Raw genomic sequence first — 21,127 nt, 5'->3', positions numbered from 1 at the left:
AAAACTTGTGGGCCTCATATGGGTTACCGGATTTAGAATATGCAGAGAGCATTCCAAAAAAAAAACATTTAAATTAAAAACGGTTTTCAAGGATGACAGAAAAAAGAAAAAGAAGAAGAAGAAGTCTGAGATGTTGGCAGATGTGCAGCTTCAAACAAGCACAAACACTGACTGAATGACATGAACACACAGCAGGGGAATGCTGGGATATGCTAATCTCAATATGACCAGAATGGATGGAAATCTGACAAATTAACCCTGAACTCATTCACAGATCACATGACTTACCATCACCTCTCTCTCTTTTATATCCAAATGCTTACAAGTAAAAATGGCCATTTTTATGTGAACCTGAGCAAATAATCAACATAAAAAAAAACCCTCTCTAACAATAGTTTTCTTTTATTTATATATATATATATATATTAAATCCTGGACTTTTCCCCCCCCCAAAGTAGTGATAAACAATGAGGACTGACGAAAATGTCTGATTCATAAATGTGTTGTTTTTCGAGTCAGATTTTCACATTAAATCAGTTGATCATAAAATGTCTAAATGAACCAGACTGATCTGGTTCTCAACAGCTCACTAAGGGAGACATTTTCAGTGAATAATGACTTTGATTTGGGTTTGCTCATCACACCATGCTATCGTATGAATTCATAAGATTGGAACACAGAGAATGAGTCACAGATGAGCCACTTTTACAAGACTTTTGTGTTCTACGGGTTTGGAACAACATGAGAGTGAATAAACAGTGGAAGAATTTGGGGAAGAGTTTTTTGGGAGACCTATCCATCCCTACAAATTATATTTCAGTGGAACCTATTCAAAAAAACAGAGAAACAACTCAGTATTTAATGTCAGTCATGGAACAGATTTTGATTTGAATCAAATTATCTTGTGGTTTTCCATGGTGCTCCAGGCTTGGAGATTCGATGAGATTTAAAAAAACAGCATAATATGGTCTTATGTTTCATGGGCTGCTTCAGAATTTGGAGCTGCCACTTCCAGAGAACCACCGCGGCAGGTTTAGACACGGGCAGAGACGGACGTGATGAATGTGAATCATCAACAGAAATTCTGAATGCAAAGTCATTGCGTTAGCCTGAGAAATGTTCGAAATCGATTCGCAAAGCGCAAAAAAGGCACATTTCCCTTTTTTGATATACCTTTGTAAACATTTCAGCAGTGTACATGCAAAAAAAAAAAAAAAAAGAGAGAGAGAGAAAATATCACTAAAAGTCATATTCTGTCTGCTCCAAGTACACCTGCTCCATGAACATTTCTGAAGAGTGCAAGTCACCTCTTTCCTCTGAGAATCAAGCAAAAGCGACTGTATCCCTCAATTCATTCAGATGTTTGGGGGAAAACGGGCAGGCTGGACTAGCGCTGGTAATAAAAGAGTGGCGTTTAAGGCATTGTTATGATCTTAAGGCAGTCATTTCTGATGGAACAGAAGAGGCTTGACACTCCCGTCTTTAAATTTTGGTAGCTGATGGCTGATGATCTCCGCCAGCATCTCAGGAAACTCCACGCTCAGAGATTTATTCACAAATGTGTAGAAACAGAAGTTGAGAAGCCCCTCCACCATCTGTGGAGAAAAGTAACATTTCAATAGGGCTTTTACAAACTGCATGATGCCTACAACGCAACCTAATTAGGGCTGCAACTAACGATTATTTTGATAATCGATTAATCGGTCGATTATTTTTACGATTAATCGATGAATCGGTTTATGTACTTATATTTTAGTTTTGCCCATTTACTTTTTTTTCCCCAAGTAAATTATTAACAAAGGGTCTATTATCATTCAACATAGACTTTTTAGAGATTTTTTAACCATTTTGCATTGTCATATCCTCATCAAAAACATACCTGGAGTTGTGTTTTTTTATATGTTTAGTTATCCTTTGTCAAAACTCTTCTGCAATCAAAACACTGACCCATACATACTCTAGCAAATTTCACAAGGAGATTTCAAATAATGTTTTCACCATGGCAGGTCCTTAGGGCTCCTAAAGTAGTTTAACATCCCGAACAAAGCTTATTAAGGAATCTTTCAGAACATATTATCACAAAGAATAAGAATAAAACAGAATTAAAATTGCAGTAAATTGCATTTTATTATTTTTTTCCTGTAAACAGCTTTATAGCTTCTGCTGTGAAATTGTAAACAATCCTTCCAATAAAGTGCCAATGGCATGAAACCTGAATGGAACTCACATTTTAAAGTAAAATTTAAAGTTAAAATCCATCAGAAGGTTGTCAGGAAAAAAAATTGGACACACACAAAAAACCTGCTGTGTGAAAAAGAGCAGTGGATACTTAGAAAAAAGTGCATTTCAAATACATTTAAACATTAACCTCTCTCAGTCAGTCATAATTAGGCTGCAAGACTGAATTATGAACTGTAAAACGACAAAGCTTTAAATGTTAATTGTTAAAAAGCAATGTTATCAGCTTTTACGACTTAACATTTGCAAACAACATTGTACTGCAGAATCTATTTCAAGAAAAGTCTTTGCACTGTGATTTTCATCGGATTTAAATATGTAGTTGTCCTCATAACAGTGCAAAATTCAAAAATGTAATAAAGCGATAAAATGTTAACAAAACAGCTTATGCCTGAACTGACAGGAATTCGACTACCTGTGGGAAATGAGGCAGAACACTATTCACTCATTATTTGAGAAAAACTTTGCATTGCAGTGCAAAAAGGGTCAACATGTCCAAATGTTCAGGGCTTAACGGTTTGGCTTGCTCTCCTTTTTGCTCCCACACTTTGGATGACCTCGTCCGATTAGTTTTATCTTCCGCTTTTTTTTCTTTTTCTTACTCGAGCTTACTCCACTGCCGCCTGCCTCACCCATCACGCTGAATGCAGCAGAGAGACGCTGTATAACGGGAAGCACGTGACATAAAACGAGGCCAGCTATTGGCTATTCGCTGCTTCTCCTGCTGTACTGGCTGATGTAAAACCTCCGGTGGCTCATTACTGCCACACTTTGGTCACCGCAGCAGATTTAAAATATGCACGAAATGAGCCGCTTACAAGGGCAAATAAAAATTATTTAGCAACGAATCGATTACTAAATTAGTTGACAACTATTTTAATAATCGATTTTAATCGATTAAATCGATTAGTTGTTTCAGCTCTAAACCTAATGCGTGCACATTCACAAGTAATGATCAGACGATATATCACCATAGCTGATATATCTGCAAATATTTGCCATTTTTAATTATCGACATCGGTCGATACTTTTTTTTGGCTGGTAAGTAACTTTATAAAAAAGCGGGAGACCCCAGCACACGTTATCCATCTTCATTAGTTTACTGTCTTTGTTTAACAGTTCTGCCTAATAAAAAGGCAAAACGCTATGGTAATTAAATTTATGTATGTTATGATTGTTTGTTTTTTTTTTGTTTTTTTTGTGTTCAAAAAATAATAAAAAGTTAATCACAAAAAAATGCATGTCTTAAAATGCCTATTAAATATTTTATTTTTTATTCACATTTTTAACACAAACAAATTTAACTGCGTTATTTATAAATGTATATAAACTTGGTTGTGTTATTTAATATCTTTAAACAGTGATATCATATATATATATATATATATATATATATATGTGTGCTTTATACTGGTCATTGAAGATACTGTCACCTGCCAAAAAAAAAAAAAAAAACCTAGTATTCAACGTATAAGGATTATTTATTTATTTATTTATTTATTTATTGTTTGAAACATGGTATAAATGATTTTCAAAACCAACATAAATACAACAATTACATTTGTAAGAAGTACACACATATAAGTCTAAGACCCTCTTTCAAAAAAAAAAAAAAAAAGTTTTCAGTTTTCTCTTTAAGGTCAACTATGGCAGAGCAACTGTTTTCAAGAGAATCCGATGTACTTTTTAAATACTTTTAGATTAATTTTGACCTAAATAAATATATCTTCAATTCTTTGTTATCGACAAACAAGTGCATTAAACATTACATTACACTGAGGTTTCCCGAACTGGGGGTTTGTAAGGGAATGAAAAACTAATCATTTATTAAATCATCAAATGTGAAATTGAACTAAATGTGTGACCTTTCCATTTTTTTGGTGTGTGTGTGTAATAATAGTCCCTGACTTGTAGCTGCAGTTGCATAAAACTGGAAGACTTTCCAAATGTATATAAACAGTAGGATTTTTTAGAAAGGACATTTTAAGAGAAAATAGAAGAATTAAAGGGATACTCCATCCCAAAATGAAAATGTTGTCATTAATAACTTACCCCCATGTTGTTACAAACCCGTAAAAGCTTTGTTTGCCTTCAGAACACAATTTAAGATATTTTGGATGAAAACCGGGAGGCTTGTGACTGTCCGATTAACTGCAGAGTAAATTACACTGTCAAGGTCCAGAAAAGTATGAAAGACATCGTCAGAATAGTTCATCTGCCATCAGTGATTCAATCAGAATTTTATTAAGCAACGAGAATACTTTTTGTACACGAAGAAAACAAAAATAACGACTTTATTCAACAATCTGTCTCCTCTATCTCTCTCCGCATCACCGTAGCGCCATTTTGGAGAACACATGCTGAACGCAAACTGAGTATGCTCTTCTGTGTCAGCCACGACACAAGGATACGTTTTCTAAGTGTATTTACACTTTGATTTGAAGGAAAACAGCGCATGCATGCAGCGTGGCTGCTTGCGTTCAGTGGATGTTCTCCAAAATGGCACTACGCTGATGCGTGTACAAAAAGTATTCTCGTTGCTTCATAAAGTTACGGTTGAATCACTGATGGCAGATGGACTATTCTGACAATGTCTTTCATACTTTTCTGGACCTTGACAGTGTAATTTACTTGGCAGTCTATGGGACAGTCACAAGCCTCCCGGTTTTCATCCAAAATATCTTAAATTGTGTTCCAAAGGCAAACGAAGCTTTTACGGGTTTGGAACAACATGGGGGTAAGTGATTAATGATAAAATTATCATTTTGGGGTGGAGTATCCTTTTAAGGCGTTTTGAAGAATTTACTGTCATTGTGTAAATAATATGTAATCATGTACTCTATAAGAAAAAGTAAATGTAATCAGATAACGAACACTTTAAAATGTAATATAATCTAATTATAAGTACTTAATTTTTTTGGAATCTGGTTACATAATCCAGATGATGTAATCAGATACTATGCAGCACTGTTTGTTACGGCAATGACGATGCACTTGAATGTATTCCTTAACGCAGTCCAAACCTGTTTCTGGAGCTCCAGCCCCAATCAAACACATCTGAACCAGCGAGTGAAGATCTTCAGGAACGCTTGAGAATTACAGGCAAATGTGTTAGATCAGGGTTGGAACTGAACTCTGCAGGAAGGTAGATCTCCAGGAACAGGACTGGGCACTCTGCCTTAACACAATGCACGATGAACGCAATATGCTGCCCAAACATTTATGTACTTGCATAAAGTACGTACGTGGCCAGGCGTGTTATTCTCTCTTGTAGATGCAATAAAACCATCTGCCAGTAACGTGTCTTTTTTGTGTTTGCTGATTGTAAGAGATGCCCCCTTACCTCCTGCATTGAGTCCAAAAGCTTAGTGAGCTGGTAGAACCTCTGCCAGTTCTGGCTGGAGTTCTCCTCGCGTTTAACAATGGCTTTGCCCAGCTCCTTGATGTACGACATGCGGATTTCATCAAACACAGCTTGGCTTTTAAGGCCGTCCTTTGGTACTGTGGAAACAGATGGGGTCAGGATGAGACGTTTACTTTACATTATTGCCGTTTAATCAAGAAAATATTCCAAGGAGAAACAAATTCTGTATCTCATTAAAGAGTCAGAATGAAACAAATGCCACATGCAAATACTAAAAAAGGCTTTCACACAGGAGAAAGCTCTGAAAGAGCATTTCACAGATCAGCTGATCTCAGAATTGTTCTAATCAGAAGTTACTGACTCTTCAAGCTTTATGAAAGGTCATACTTGACTGTCTTGACATCAAAATAGCAGTGGCTTCAACATCTGGACACATTTCTATTTGACATTGTACTCGCTGACGTGCTTTATTTTGTCTTAAATGTTTTGCGAAAGCACATGGAGGTCAATTAAGTCATTTGTTGTCATTAACAAGACTGAGCAAATGGATATATTTTGCGTTTGTAAGCGTCGTCATAGAAACAAATAACCGATGAGTATGAAAACGTGTAGATATTCAAGTTGACAATTTGGCCCCTTGGAATTATAAGGTTCTATCTGACATTTTTGTCAAAATTGAGTTATTCACGTATTCTTATTCTGTGTCAACGTATTTACATTATGTGATAGATTTTTTAATGTTGTGTACATTAGGGGACTTCTTATTTAAAAAACAATAAGGTTCTATCTACACAGTCAAATAGAACACAAAAACTTTGAAGCTCAATATCTCAAAACTACTCGGAATGCAGATAGAACTTTATAATTCCAAGGGGACTATTTTGTAATCGCGGTAATTCCAAAATGCCGTGAAGATCTGCTTTGAGGATGTGAAAAACTTTGAAAAACAAATAGCCTGTTTTGTAAAAGCGCAGTGGATGGTTATGAGAGTGTTTGTGTGTTTCTCCTCCACATTTTCACATTTTTCCTCAATTTTTTTTTTTTTTACACCATTTTCATTGGTTTTGCAGCATTCTCTGATCCATGAGCTCTGGTGTGCCGAGGCAGTCCACTTTCAAAAGTGAGAGTAGATGCACAAAAACAACACAAAACATATCTTTAATTTCATTTAAGGGAATAAACAGTAAAAAAGTTTTAATGTTTTTAACAAAAAGTAAAAGTATCCTATGTTCACCAAGACTGCATTTATATTGCAATTTAAAAGACATGTTTTAAATTTATTTTATTTTAAAATTCAATTTAAAGCTGAATTTGCAGCAATTATTCAAGTCTTCAGTGTCACATGATCGTTCAAAAATCATTCTAATATGCTCAATTATTATCAGCTATTATAGTTATTTAATTATTAATAACAGCTCTCATTACTTTAAATGTTAAAAATGTTTTTTTTTGGTGCTAAAAATTGATGAATAGAAAGTTCAGTGAACAGCATTTATTTCATATAAATATCAAATTTTGTAATATTATAAATGTCTTTAAAGTCTCTTTTGATCAATGGCACCCCTGCCTCAATAAAAGTATTGATTTCATTTTTTTTTTATACTTATATCAAACTTTTGCATAATAGTGTATCTTGGTTTCCACAAAAATATGACGCAGAAAACAATATTTTCAACATGTAAGAAATGTTTCTTGAGCACTACTGATTTCTGAAGGATCATGTGACACTGAAGACTGGAATAATTATGCTGAAAATTCACATAAGTCATTTATAGCATTGGTCAGTGGCTCCAAAAAGTATTTGGACACTGAAGTCCCATATTAAAATGAAGGTATGCATAAGTGTCCCTCAAGTGCACAACATAACCACAGGTGAAGTTCATCACATTAATTATGAACATGTTCCACTAACGTCAACAAAGTGTCCAAATACACTATTTAGTCACACTTTATATTAAGGTCCAATTCTCATTATTAACCATAACTTTTGCCTCAAAAAACTCATTATTATTAAAAACATATTCATTATTAACAGTGAGGTAGTTGTTAAGTTTAGGTGTGGTTTAGGAACAAGGGATCTACAATATGGTCATGTACAATAAAGCATTAATATGTGCTTTATAAGTACTAATAAACAGCCAGTATGCTAGTAATATGCTACCATAGTAATAGTAGTAATAAAGTGTTACCCATTATTTATTTGTTTTATTTTTATTTTATCATGTGAAATATCTGTGCTGTCTTCTTTAAAATAAATCCCACTTGACATACTTTTTGAGGTCACTGTACATGTACACTTCCTGTATGCAACACACTTCTGAATTCTGATGCGTGCTGATACCTGTGCTGAGGAGGAGGAGCACTTTCATGCAGAGATACTCGTCGTAGGACACCTGCAGCCTGACCAGCTCACTGGTGATCTTCAGCATCTGGCTACACTGGTCATTCATGTAGGGTAGTTTCATCCTCTCCCTTTAACACACACACAGAGACATTCACATTCTGCGAGAATTTCACAGAAAACATCATGGCTGATAGAAGTAACTTGAACATTTGACAAAATTATTGTTGACATTGACATAAAGCAGCATGCCCATGACATGAAAAACTGTTTGCTGATTGCATGACAAATTACAACTACTTAGTTAATTAAATCACAGCATTTTGTAATTGTATAAAGGCACTTTGCCGTATCGTGTTTTCAATTTCAGTTTGTTTGAAAGACGCCTTTTCTAAAGCAATGGTGCAAAACACAATGTCAAATGTCAGGTTTAACTGTATTTCTTGACGATGGAGGATATATTGACAGAAAAGAGTATGTGATGTGTCATGAGCAAACTGTAGTCTGTAAGCATACTTTATGTATATGACTGAAAATTGGAGTATATACATTTCCTAGTTACGCATTAGATGTACCAACACCCACAAGCGGTCATTTCTCACATAACACTGCATGCAATACATAACAGCAGATAAGATGGAAAATCTTGTGCAATTCACACTTTTCCTTCAGAAATGGTAAAAATGCATTTTGTCCATTGTTTGGTATTCTTAAGATATTTACATTTGTAACAGACTTATAATATGTATGCATAATTTAACTGATTGTGAAATATATAGTAGTATAATATATTTTTAAATATTATACACAATTTTAAAAATTGTTGGAGCTTAGATGCTATTTTAGTAATGTGAATTGTAAATTCACTAGCGTTAAATATTATATACTAAATATAATATAAATACTGAATATACTATATTAAATTACATTAAATTAAATATAATAATACATCATCATTAATTATTATACATATAATTTTGGATTAAACTGTATTTATAATAAATATAATATTAAATATAATACATTCACTTATATTAAAGATCTGGGGATTATCCATCTTAAATCAAAAAGTGTTTTTTTAATATACTGATACTTCTGATAGTCAATGGGGAAAGATATTTGACATAAGAGGTGTAGCCAAAAGCTTTAAGGAATTAAATCTGCAGGTAATTCAAATTAGTATTTTATAATGTTATCACATACCATGTTAATTAACATTAGCAATGTAAAATAAAAGATGATACACTAACATGTGCTCCTGTAGCTCAAGTGGTAGAGCATTGTGTTAACAAGCGCAAGGTTGCGGGTTCGATTCCGCGGGAACACATGATAGGTAAAAATTGATAGCCTAAATGCACTGTAAGTCGCTTTGGATAAAAGGGTCTGCTAAATGCATAAATTTAATTTTTAATTTAATTTAAATTTAACATACCACACTATTGATTCATTTTTCCATTCTTAGAAAAGGACACTTTGGGTTTTGAATGAATGCCATATGACTGGCTTTAGTTTACGTGACATTTGACTATGACCAGATACGATCTTGAAAACCACATAATGTGTCACTGAAAGCCAAAACATTCCAGCTGTGGGTAGTAAAGGTGGGCTCACTCATTGATGACGAGGTCTGGAGCGAAACACAGCATGCCTCCGTTACACTGCTGGTAGGATCTCCAGCCCAAGCCGAAGGACATGAGGAAGAGCCAGGAGCACTGCAACAGCGTCATCTGGTCATCCAGGTGCAGGTTTCTGAAGCCTAATGTGATACAGACAATAACTCTTAAAAAACACCATCTCAAGAGACCTACAGTACAAAAGTTCATAATATGAAGACAAATCTCTGCTGAACCAAAGAGCTGCAAAGAATCCTTGAAGAACCATCATTTAGGTCGTGCCTTAAAATGCAAAATGGTTTTAATTACACTTTTTGTTTTTGAGATTTAGTATTATAATATTATATGATTGCTGTAGCTTCAGAACCCTCTGGTGCAACATCATAATGACATCTCTCTGTTTTGATTTTTGACATGATTTTGATGTCACTAAAATCAAAACCAACCTTTGGCTTATGCATTTATTTATTTCTTTTATTTTTTTTGTTGAATAATCATAATCATCTTTCCTGGCATCGAAACCTTGCAGAGACACTGGACCAGAACAAATTTGTGTAAATCGTTCATGAAACCACTGTTACATAAAATGTCAGATTCAATTAAATGAATTAGTCATTAGAACCAGATATATTCGTTACATAAGAAAACCGAGAGCAAACACTTTAACATTTAACTTTCACATGCCTGTCATGTTTTCAAATCTCTGAACGCCATTACTTGTGTTGTCAGAATGCTGGCTACATTATAATGTTGCCTATTTAAAGAGGATGTACAGCGCACAGGAACGAGTTTGCTCAAGCGTGTGGTGCTTACGTAATCCTCTTCCACAAGTATTTTGCCCAGTAGGCCTATGACACACAACCAGAGCAGAGAAGAGAAAAAAAAAAGCTTGCAGCGATTAGAAAATCATGTGCTGCTTTTCTCACGCCATTGGCTGGTGAGGTCCACAGTGTTCGTCCTAAGCTAGTAGCCCTTACATTTGAACAAAACAAAACACATGTTGGGTTCGAAAACTATCCCACGCTGGGCTACAGATCTACGCAGTCACGAGCAGGTGAGCAAAGCAGCTCATTTCCTTTTCTCTGACAATGAATTCTTTTCAAATCTATGGAGTAGGGGTGGGCGAAATGACCAAAATCTTATTTCATGGTATGAGAAATTTTATTTCACAATAATGCTATATCTTGATATAGATATTTTTATTCAAATAAATAAAAATAAAATAGATAAAAATAACACAAAAATAAAAAAGACCAGAGAAGCAAACACAATAGAAAAAAATTAAATAAAGTTAAACTTAAGTCTTTCAGCTACTGTGGGTTTATTTAACATGTAGTAATAAATGCTACAAAAATGTAATAATCAAGTGTATAACTAAGACACTGCATAGTGTTAATTGTATGAATCAAATATGAATTCAAAAGTAATTCAGTCATACACAGTGTGTTATTTTCTCTGTCTTTTGTTGTTCGATTAACATCAATGACAGACAGCAGCAGGTAAATTAGGCTGCTGTCCCATTAAGACCGACTGCACAGATCCAATTTACTGAAACCCATCCGGTTTTCTCCCAACTGTTAACATTTATTTAACACATAACTAGGGTTGCAAAAAGGTGGAAAATTTCCAGTAAATTGTCCACCCCTTTGCAACCCTACACATAACTGACTGTGATTACATGAATACTTCACACGATGGGCATTTTGAAATTACTGTGTGCGTATTTGACCATTCAAGCACAATAAGACACAAAAGAGATCTGAATTCACGATCGCATGCTGTCTGTGCGAGCCATAGACTGTATAAAAACGTCCCCCGTAGGTTTCTGAAGAGCATTTTTGAAGCCTAAAGTAGGCGGAGCCAGCCGTCGCCATCTTGGCAGTGCGTCACTCTCGACATACTCAAACATAGATGGCTCTATCACAGCGCTTGCCATCTCAAGAATCAAAACACACACCATGTTATGAAGTAGGTGTGGATATAGTGCAATGAAGTTAACCAATCACAGCTGTGGGCGTTTATTTCTGTTTCTGCGAGAGGTTATTTGGTGCAAAAAACTTTGCAGTCTTCATTATCTAACCTAAAAATCTGAAACTGCATTTCATGACCCCTTTAATATAAATGTCAGAACAACAAAAACAAGAGCATCATTACATCATTAACCAAGAAGCCCTTTTTCTAGTTCTAATGTTCTATATTAAAGACAAGGTTCTTCAAAGTGACTCAACGTTCATAGGATTTGCTACGATAATCGAAAATGGGCAAAGAGGCGGGACGTGGGTGGAGCTGAGGTGACTGGTTGCTGAAACCACACCCACCTAGCTAGAGGGTGGTGACAGCAGTGGGAATCCACCTGTCACTCAAGTGGCCACACCCTTAATTATGCAGAACTTTAAAGCTTAATATAATTAAAAATATATATATATATCTATATAGACCAAAACAACTTTTATTCTGCTGTAAAGTTGGGCATTTTAACATGGGAGGTCTATGGGAATGACTCCCTTTTTGCGGCCAGTTGATGAATTGCAGTTTAAGTCACTTTTGTGTTGGTTTCAAGAGAGAGACCGGAAGGTAGCTGCTTGGTGCGAGCACTTCGGCTATGTGTCAGTCAGTGCAAGCACTGCATATTTTTCACTTCATATTGCTTTTTTACATCAAGCACGTCATACTCTTTATTTTCTCATTTATGCATGTCCCTTTGTCACTCTTAGGTATAAATAACTTTTAAGAAGTACTGTGCTATGCAGATATATTTGGATACCAGGAAATAAACAATATAGCAAAATCTTGTTAACACTTTACAATAACGTTCGTTAGTTAACATTAGTTAACTACTTTAGTTAAGGAACTAAGAATAAACAGTACTTCTAAAGCATTAATTAATCTTAGTTAATGTTAACTTCAACATTTAGTAATGCATTATTAAAATCAGAAGTTGTGCTTGTTTACATTAGCCTAGTTAATGCACTGTGATTTAACATGAACGAACAACTGTATTTTCATTAACTAACATTAACAAAGATTGATAAATACTGTATAAATGCAGTGTTCATTGTTCATGTTAGTTAATACATCAACTAACATTAACTAATGGAACCTAATTGTAAAGTGTTACCAAAATCTCTAACAATAGACACTTTATACCGTGGTAACGATACATACGGTCATACCGGCCAGCCCTACCATGGAGGGATTTTTTCAATCCCCTGGCCAGACATGATGTCAGCCTGCCCGCAGATGCTCATTAGATCTCTAGCATAATGGATTCGTTCTACAACTTTTCAGTCTCTCTCTGCTGACGAACTAGTGATTGGCACATTTGACCCTATAAGTACACATTTAAGATGACTGCACACATCCACAATGACATTCTGCCAACATAGTACCTTTTCAAGTGGAAGAAAAAGGGAATACAATAAGGGAGAAAACAAAAAAACAAAAACAAAAAAAAACAAAATCAAAATAAAATCAAAACAAAACAAAAAACACAAAATAAAATAAAATCAAAACAAAGAACAAAAGTCACCTTTATTTATATAGCATTTTAAACCATACAGATGGTATCAAAGCAGCTTCAAAGGGATGAATGGTAAATAATGATTAAAACAAAACAAAACAAAACAAAATAAATGGTTGAGTAATGATTAACTGTATTTTAGCGAATACTGAGGGCTCACCAGGAAGGGCTTTAGCCCACTTGACTGCAGAGATGACCTGACGGCCTCCCAGACGGTTAAGTGTGGTCATGATGCGGGTGGAGGTGTCCGGGATGGTGCTGTCGTAACCCGCGTAAATGATCTCAGGCTCAATGGCTTTGAGCAGGGACAGCATGGTGGGCACCAGCTGGGCATGGCTTTGGGCACCAGCGAACACATGCGCTCTTCAGGCAGAGCTGGGGCCTGCTCACTTGAGGACGATGACCGTAATCGCATCATCAGTTTCTTGTTTTTTCGAGCTAAAAAACGAAGGGGAGAAAATGTGATTATTTAGACTTCAATGAACAGTAATTTCATCTGAATGTTGAAATCAAAGGTGTAACAGTGAATAGCTACTCGATTCTTGCATGACTAATCGATGACTAAATACATTTTTATCTTTTGTATCCTGATACAATCTTATATTCGCATAGCTACTTTTGCTGCACCAGTTTTGTAAACAAGTCAGTGACTAGGATATCAAAGATGAATAGAAAGGAAATCTTTTGAAAAATCTAGATAAAGCCTATGTGCCAAGTCGTAAGATGCTTGCATCTGGCAAAAAAAGCGCAAAATTGCAAGAGTGAAAAACTTTCAAGTCGCATATTCCTGTACACTAATTTATCTAATTCTAAAAAGTCTCATTATTTGTATAGCACTTTTCACAATTCACATTGTTTCAAAGCAGCTTTAATAGAAAGCTGTACTATCGTCATGCTTTAACATAAAGGTTTATAATATTATAATAAGATAATATTGTTATGGTTACGTTCTGTTTTTTGGACTTCTATTTTGTATCACGTTGTTCCTGTTACCATATTTAATCATTTATTGTGTCACATCTGTGCCTTGTTTTACCCATCATCAGTTGTCTACGTCTAGCCCTCTTTCAGTTCAGCTCTTTGTCTTTTAATTAGTTTACTGAGTCTTCTCCTGCATTTCTGGTTATTTCTCCTTAGATTACCTTCTTTATTTTTGATTTAATAAATTTAACGCTGCATTTAAACCCGACTCGCCTTGTCCTTGTTTCCCTGACTCACCTGTGACAAATATTAATAATAATAATAATAATAATGAAGAAAAAGAAAATATCTTGACAGTTACACCAAACTGTACATATTGGACCGCAAAAATATTATTTGTTATATTTAGGTACGATTTAAAGTCAGAACATGTTCATCATAGAGAAGATGTATTTAAGTTCTAGTATGTATGAACTGCATCTATTTTTTAAAAAAAGGTCATGAAATGAAGAATCAAAATGTTCTTGATGTTTTTGCGTGTAAGAGGTTACTCTACAATAAAAACATACTGCAAGCTTCAGAACTCAAAATTAACTCCCCAGTTGAAAAGATACTTCTTTTTTTTTCATTGCTTCAGAAACAGCTGGATTTTAAATCAGGATCTGACTCGGGCTCAAACATAGATGGCTCTATCACAGCACTTGCCATCTCAAGTATCAAAACACACACCATGTTATGAAGGACGCGTGGATATAGTGCAATGAAGTTAGCCAATCACAGCTGTGGGCGTTTATTTCTGTTTCTGCGAGAGGTTATTCGGTGCAAAAAACTTTGCAAGCTTCATAAACTAACCTAAAAATCTGAAACTGCATTTCATGACCCCTTTAATATAAATGTCCGGAACAACAAAAACAGGGCATCATTACATCATTAATCAAGAAGCCCTTTTTTATTTTAAATAAAAAAAAAAACCAGAAGATCTAATGTTCTATATTAAAGACAATGTTCTTCCAAAGTGACTCAACGCTCATAGGATTTGCTTTCTACTCATTTACTGGAATTCATGCAAGTACTGAGTAAGGCTGCTATTACTTCCTCAATATTATTATGATCGTAAAACAATGATGAGGCAGAAATTTGAGCACGCCTTGTATAAGGTATATTCCCACTCATACTGATTTCTTAAAGTAATATTCCAGTGTCCTTTCTTTGTGAGAATCTTTTGAATTTTCAGCCCAGACACTATATAAATGAAGCTTACAGATACATGTACGTGTAACGCATGTTTCGCAACAGCTACAGTGAGTGGGGAAGGGGACAGCATTATCTATTAGAAATCTAGAGCCAGATATCAGAAAATAAGATTCCAGAGAAATCTCAAAAAAAAAAAAAAAAAAAAACACCCTCAAAGGTAATGTCTGTCATCTGTCCTACCAGATTGCCAAAACATTATATTCTGCTCTGTTTCCAGGTGTGGATTGGAAATCAAGGATTGCTAATTCACAACACGGACACGTAACCTCTCACTTAAAGGGTTACTCCACCGCAAAAATGAATATTTGGTCATTATTCACTTACCCCCATGTCATTATACACACACTCACACACACACACACACACACACACACATTTATATTTTTCTGATTCATATTAAAATAAATACATTTTACATTGCTATTCTATTATTAATATTACTATTCATGTTACAGCCATATAAACAACAAATTACTACCTGTAAGTATGAATGATCTGGGTTACATATGCCTCTGTGTTTTGATGTGTGAATGCCTTGAAGGTTTTCTCTCGTAAAATCACTCAGCCGTTCTGCTGATTGAGAGCTTACCATCAAACACAATGTCATTCTGTCTCATTTTTTTTAATTTTCTGCCATAAATGTTTCTATGGCAACTAAAAGCCTCTCTGGTAGAACCCCAGATTTAGTTTGCAGCTACTGCATCAAGGTCTTTTTTTTTTCTTTTTTTTTCCTGTTTGGTGCTTCACGCAAATAAATCATCCACAATTTTAAAGCCTTGCACAGAGATGGATGAGCTCTGTCCAATAACTGTGAAGTACATCAGCACACTGTCAAAGAAGCACTGCTGCATGTTCTTAAAGCTTTAGGCTATTTTAATACCTTCCTTCATCTTTTGTGCATGAAGGAAAAATCTTTACACACAGTCCTTGGTCTCACTATGTTTCCACCACCTACTTAAGGGTGTGAATTGAAAAATTGTGCATACGGAAAAAGCAAAGTGATCTGTAAAATCAGTAATACACACAATAAAAAAAAAAAAAAAAATGGAACTCAGTTGTTTGATAAATTAGAAAACTATAAATTATTTGATGACATTTGATTTGACAACATTTCATGAACATTGACATGAACAGTGTACCAATTTGAAAATTGGTCTTTCCTTCAGAACTGCTCAGTCTGGATTTATTGGGAACAAAAGCAAGTGAAATGTCATGATGGAAAGTAAATTATTATTTTTGGGAAACTCAAATTCCTCTTGACTGTCATTCCTAATTGCATACTGGTTTGCACCCCTGTGGAGTGGCATATAAAGGTCATATAAACCAATCAAGCAAACTGCTCGTCAAACTATCAGAGCATCCTCACCTTCCAAGTTCATGCCGGCCTGGAGACACTTGCGAAAGCGGCATGCCGGGCAGTTTTTCCTTCTTATCTTGTCGATGATGCAATCATTCCTTCCAGCGCAGAGATAGTTGTGCTGCCCTGGAAGAAATATGGGTATTACTCATCAGCTTTATGGTGAAACATTTGAAAGGATTTAAAGTTATAATAAGCACCTCGGATGTTTTCTTTTACAGCATCACACCCCAATACCCAAACAGAGTTTTATTTACAGCAGTAAAGTGACCACTGAATGCATATACTACTGTGTTAGGTGACTGGATTCATTTCGCTGGAGGGTCAGCAAGAATCACGCAAAGTGACAAACCGATTAGGTTACAAACTGTTTTTAAAGCTAAAAGGAAACGTAAAACTAACTAAAGCTGGCTTGAGTCCCTGATCTAATGATCTTTTCAAAGTAGTAAAGTCCCACTAAAATCCAATGCGACACTGAGATAATCATATATGAATATGAAACAACTATGAAATATGAAAACCTGATTAATAAAAAAAGCTTGCTTTAATGATTTTTTTTGGGTCTTTGGGGTGAAAAAAATCAATGAAAATTTTGGTTAATAAGGTGAAATCCAGTGCAAAACATCAAAAGTGTCATAATCTAGTTTATTACCTTCCGTCTTGGCTACTAAATCTTATTAATTTTAGAGACTAGAAAGATGGTAAAAAAATAATAATAAAGTCACTTTAGTTTAGGGACCAATTCTCACTTTTAATAAGTTGCTTATTAGCATGCCTATTATTTCACATATTGGTCTGTATATTAGTACTTATAAAGCACATATTCTGCACGACCATATTCTACATGCCTAATCCTATCCAATACCCAAACTTAACCAACTACATTACTAACATTAATAAGCAGCAAATTAGGAGATTATTGAGGCAAGTCATAGTTAATGGTTGGTTAATAGTAAGAACTGGACCTTAAAAATAAAGAATTATAGTGTGACCAATAATAATAATTAACTCAAAAACGTATGTGTGGTGTGTGTGTGTGTGTGTGTGATTGTGTGTATATTATATATATTTTATATATATATATATATATATATACACACACACAACACACACACACATACATATACACAACACCACACACACACACCACACCACACGCACACAAACACATATAATATGTATGTGTTATGTAATAATTATAGTTTTGGCTAAACTATCCACATAAAATCCATTCAGCTCCATGCCAGCAGAAACCATCACATCTTTATTCATTCCTATTCGAGAGAATCCAAAACTTCAAAAAGCTTTGAAAAAATCTTCAAAGCCAGACATCTTTGGAATTAGTACAGAATCATAAGCCAAAACAGATGAATAATCAAACGCCAACCCTCAACCAGTCGACCTGCCAACCACTCAGCCAACGACCTTTAAGCATTTCTCCATTGTGGTGTGGAGAACATGCCATCCACAGTCTGTAGAGACCCAACTTGCAGAATTGTTCATTTTGAAAGCATATCAAGCATGCAATAGCCAAATACAGTATTCAGCGCAACTAAAAGAGGTTTCTGTGCCTCTTCGTTCTATTTTTCAGCAACCAAAACCATTGCCAAGGAGGTTTTAGTAAGAAGCTATCCAGAATCTTCTCTAATGGCTATTTTTTTTACGGTGGCCAGAAGGGCAGAACAGATTACAATTATGAAGACAAAATATAACAATTACAAACGCAAATGCAAATCTAAAAAAACAAAATAACAAATTCATAAAACACAACAACAATTCAGAAAATAAAGTATAGGGTAGGTTTAGGGTATGTGTAGGTGCAGGTGTAGGGAGGGCTTTATTGTAACCATAAGGTAGCATCCATTTAATAATTTGAATTAAAATTATAATTTACACTCAATACGTTATTATTGCATACTTTTTTATAATGTACTGCAATACTGAAGTGCAGATAATTGCCACTATTTGCAACAAGTAGTATACATAGCAGAAAATCCTGCTATTTTGATACAGTGTAAACAGGTATTTGCACTTAGTGTAAATAACATATTGCTAAAAAAATACTGCTATTTTCACTTAGTGTAAATAAAATCCATTGCTAACACGAAATTTGAAAAGGGAGAAAATAAAGTTCGGCAAAAAGTGGTGGGGATCGAACAACCCGGGTGTCGATCAGTCTAAAAGCTAAAGAGAAGACGCTTAAACCATCTGCACCCACAGGAGCTGACAAAATACTGATACCAAAATGCCAATAAGGCAGATAATTTGCACAAAGTGTAAATAGACATTCCGTATGTTTTATTCCATAGTAAGCACAATTTATTACAATACATTTAAACCGAGCTACTTTAAGACCATCTCCGAACTTTCTACCACGACTCTGCTGTTTTTCTGCTGGTTATTTCTGTATACTTTGACAGATGTCTCGTCCAGTCAGTGGTGAGTAATCCCAAACCAATGGCGCTGTCTCAGACTATACCTACCTCTTCTAGTTTGTCCGATTTGTCGTTGTGTTTTCTGACTTGTTATTTTGTTTTCGAATTTGTCATGTGTTTTCTGATTTGTTATAATGTTTTCTGAATTGTTATTTTGTTTTTTAGATTTGCGTTTGCGTTTGTAATTTGTTATTTTGTTTTCATAATTGTAATCTGTTTTGCCCTTCTCGGCCACCGTAATTTTTACATTTTATTTAATGAATATGCCAGAACGTTCCAGGGAACCAAAAAAAACTGACAGGCATCGGAACTGCATTCAGGTTGTGACAACAGCACCTTGTGACAACAGAGAGCTTTATTTTTCATTTTTTTTTTAACCAATAAACCTCACTCAAATTTGTTAGAGTTTATGGTTAAATTAATCTGTTGCTCTGGCTATCACTACCTTGAAATATTAGGAGTATTTCCACAGTGTGACTTCATACTCTGCATGTCAATCAACTACTTCCTGTCTGATGCTGCTTTGACAGGTGTCCTTTAATTGGATTATACTTCGATGAACCTGACTTTGTTTTACTTGACACACTTACAAAACAGAGCACTGTTGAAATCCATTTCTGTCTGCCTTTCAACGAAATTTCGATTTTTCCGTGCTGAAGCAAAGTCAAGGAAAAATTCACCAAAAGGCCAATCCTTATCCTTATACTTCATCCCCGCCAAGACCACCGCTCCAAGCCATTTCTTTTGCATTAAAGGTCAGAAATAAAACCAATAATGTCACACTTCAAACATGTTTAGCAGGCTTGAAGCACTATGACTCAAGTGTCTTTCCATTAGTCATGGTCATGACACATCAGCAAAAATCACGATCAATATACTAATGCAGTCATACAGCAAACTCAGAGGGGACTATCTGTGGTGCAAGCAAAATCCAGAGAAGTGCAACTATATGATTATCAGAATGCAAATTAGTGACTAATAAACTAGTTGCCGTTAGCATGCTTTTTGAAGAGGGTCAGAAATAAACTAGCGTGAAAAAAGGACAACCACAAGTGAAAAAATAATAGCCTACATGTATAAACATATTTACTTTATAGAGGCGAGGCTGTGTTGCAGTTGCTATTATAAGCTATGATTTTTTTTTTGGAGAACAACAACAACAAAAAAAATCAGCTCTGAAAAAAGAACATAAAACACTCACAAGGTTAGTATATTGCTTATAATTACTATATAGACTTGCCATTTATTTAGCATATATATTAGATAGATAAATAAGATAGATAGATAGATAGATAGATAGAAGGATAGATATGATAGATATCCTGATAAAGGTAAAAGTGCCCTTGACGAAAATCAAGTCCATCTGGCAATATTGGCCCTTAATAAAAAACAGTTAATTTATGCCAGTGTCTGTAGGTGATTCTTTTCCTCGCTGTAATTGAGTTTCATTGAGGTCAGTGTTACTGATACTGGTGATTATTACTATAAGACTGAAGAGCATTTTAACACAGGTGCCTTGTGGGTCGCCTGAAACTGGAAGCAAAAGCATTATTGAAGGTGAATTTATTTACCCATCTTGCGTTTTGTGTCGCGCTCGGAATCCAATCCTGTCACCATTGCCAGAGCAACCGAAGAAATCAGGGAGAGCAGAAAAACAAAAATAACAGATATAAATGTTGTTCAAGCTGCTGAAAACAACAGCTCATTCCTCTTTAAGTGTCATGCTGACACAAAAATGTGAAGTTAGTTAGCAAAAGCAATTCATTTCAGTTTGGTTGCAAACTATGAAGTTTAAAATACGAAAAATCCTTGTTAACACTTTAAATTATGGACCAATTCTTACTATTAACTAGTTGCTTATTAGCATGCATATCACTAGCGTATTGGCTGTTTATTAGTACTTTAAAGCACATAATATAATGCATTATTCTGCATGACCATATTTTAGATCCATAATGCACCGTCTTCTTACCTAAAATTACCAACTCCCTTACTATTATATAAGTATACAAATTAGGAGTCTTATTTGAGGCAAAAGTAATAGTTAACAGTTAGTTAATAATGAGCAATCAGTCCCCCAACTA

At 35.0% G+C, this 21,127-nt stretch overlaps 1 pseudogene across 1 annotated transcript in view; it reads right to left on the bottom strand.

Moving 5' to 3' along the window:
• Positions 1-21,127, bottom strand: part of LOC109065007 — a 29,901-nt pseudogene continuing 8,774 nt past the window's right edge. The window contains exons 3-8 of the transcript XR_006153076.1: positions 16,618-16,734; positions 13,237-13,514; positions 9,555-9,699; positions 7,944-8,074; positions 5,582-5,739; positions 1-1,595 (exon numbers count right to left, since the gene is read on the bottom strand). The product of XR_006153076.1 is annotated as a glucocorticoid receptor-like (transcript). The remainder of the gene's footprint in view (positions 1,596-5,581; positions 5,740-7,943; positions 8,075-9,554; positions 9,700-13,236; positions 13,515-16,617; positions 16,735-21,127) is intronic.

Source organism: Cyprinus carpio, chromosome A21 (assembly GCF_018340385.1).
Source record: "Cyprinus carpio isolate SPL01 chromosome A21, ASM1834038v1, whole genome shotgun sequence".
Taxonomy (NCBI): Eukaryota; Metazoa; Chordata; class Actinopteri; order Cypriniformes; family Cyprinidae; genus Cyprinus; species Cyprinus carpio.
The sequence above is the reverse complement of the archived record's forward strand: the minus strand, read 5'-3'. Positions and strand labels throughout refer to the sequence as shown.